A 2208-nucleotide genomic window follows, 5' to 3' on the forward strand; every position below is an offset into this window, starting at 1 on the left:
TTTTCTTTTTATCATGAAAACTGATATATAGGGTGTTTATACACGTGGAAAACATTTTAATCGGTTCTCATCCAAAAAGATGGCTGCTAAGGGGTCATAATTGGAAAATTGGTACTTGGGGTTCGTCGGATTGTTATGTTTGTCAACTATTACACGACTGCGCATGCACAAATCGTTCGCATTATGTTAAGAATAAGTAGGGTTGAAAACACCTTTTAAACACGTGTCAGCTGATCTAATGGTTATCGTACTTGACTCACTGTCTTTAGGTTTTGGTTTCAATCTCGAGTATTTTTTTTTACTTACAAGACATGAACTGTTTAGAAAAAACATAATATTCGCGTGCTCATATCTCAGTTTCGTTCCGTTTTCTAATTAATTTTTTCTTAAGGAATTTAACGTTACGTATACTACCGGGCAACGCTGGGTACATTTTTAGTCACGTGCAAGCGACTCTATACGTCACTCCGACGGTCCGTCGGTCTGTCGGTCGGTCGGTCGGTTCATAATACTTTTGTGCTTGGCCTTTTTGGTTAAGATCATAGGTCTGTTGTTAATAGATGCTGTTCTTAGCTTTTTAAGCTTTTCTTTGCCTTTTGGTCAAGATCAAAGTGTAGTATCAGTTCCGGCAGATACTGCAAGCAAAGACCATATGTGGGGGAAACCCCACATATAAGACCTTGGTCAATGTAGGGGCAACCCTTCATACCAATTGTCACTATCCAGCCCCCCTACTCCCCGAGGAGTTGGTCCCCATTTCCCCTTCACTCCTCACATTAAAAATCGGCCTTGTGCCTTATTTGCTCGGTGGGGGAGCAAATAAATACCCTTTTCTTGGCCTTTTGGCCAAGATCAAAGTGTAGTATCTGTCCGTTCTTACTACATGCTGTACTTATGTTTATAACTTTGTGATATAAAGTGGGGGATCACTTTTCTGTATTAAGTTTATGTAAAATGATCACCCACTTTACAACCAATCAGTCTCAAAGCCATTCAAGTCATTCTCCAGATCATCTAAGTTGTTTTTGAAGGATTTCAGTTATTTTTTAAGCATTCAAATAATTCTTAAGGTCATTCAATTCATCCTTAAGTTCATTAAAGTCATTCTAAGTCATTTACTTTTTATTTATTTAAGTCATTTCAGCCTTTTTTCGGTCATTTTAGTTTATCTTTAAGATTGTCATGTCAATCCTACATTCACGCATTCATTCATTACACGAGAGTACGTGACTAATGGGTTCCGGCCGTTTAGTTATATATGGAAATGGTGAGCTACAAATGCTAACTGATCACATAGAAACAACAACACGAGTAAAACAGTAAGATATAAGAACATCACATAGAGCTAAGAAAACTGAAACCAGAAACTTAAAATTGACTACCCCTTCCCTCCAAAAGTGTAGTGTTCATATCGTCTGACACCGCATCAAATAGTCGAGAAGACTGAAGAGAGAAAGCACTGATCAGATTCCACTGAATGAGTTATAGGATGACAGATTTATGCCCTCCTCGAATTCTAGTAAAGAGCAATAGCTATTGCCAGCGAGAAGTCAATGGCAAACGGCTATTGCGATGAAGCAAATTTATTAGCAAATGTCATCGAAAGGGATGGAGAGTTCTAGAACTTTGGAGAGACTTGTTGTCACTCAGACCCCATGGAACATCACTGGTAATCGTCAGTGAGTAATCTCTTATCATAACTTGTGTGGGAGTTTAATAATAATACTAATATAATAAAATACTACTACTACTACTGCTACTACTGCTACTACTACTACTACTACTACTACTACTACTACTACTACTAATAATAATAATAATACTAATAATAATAACATCAAAGAATGGATTAACAGCACACAAGAAAACAGCAAATTCAGACTCTGTAGACGAAGAGATAAAACAATAAACCACATTATACCTGAATGCAGCAAACTAGCCCAAAAAGAGTATAAAAAGTGATACGATCAAATGGGGAAGACAGTATATTGGGAGTTGTCCCGATAACTTTATCTTGAACACTCAGACAAGGTGTACAAGCACAAACCAACAGCAATATCTGAAAATGAAAATCGCAAAATCTTATGGGACATGGATATACAAACGGATAAACTCATTCAAGCAAGAAGACTGGCTGCCATAATAGTTAACAAGAAGGAAAAGTCTTGCCAGATTGTAGATTTTGCCGTTCCATCGGCCATAGATTGA

The 2208-nt window shown here is 37.4% G+C and overlaps 1 pseudogene; it reads left to right on the forward strand.

Annotated features, from left to right (window-relative positions):
• Window positions 1-825: 825 nt before the first annotated feature.
• On the forward strand, window positions 826-971 carry LOC145253047 (U2 spliceosomal RNA; annotated as a pseudogene).
• Window positions 972-2208: the final 1237 nt, after the last annotated feature.

This window comes from Euprymna scolopes, chromosome 29, assembly GCF_053919585.1.
Source record: "Euprymna scolopes isolate OS-2025 chromosome 29, ASM5391958v1, whole genome shotgun sequence".
In the NCBI taxonomy this organism is placed as follows: Eukaryota; Metazoa; Mollusca; class Cephalopoda; order Sepiida; family Sepiolidae; genus Euprymna; species Euprymna scolopes.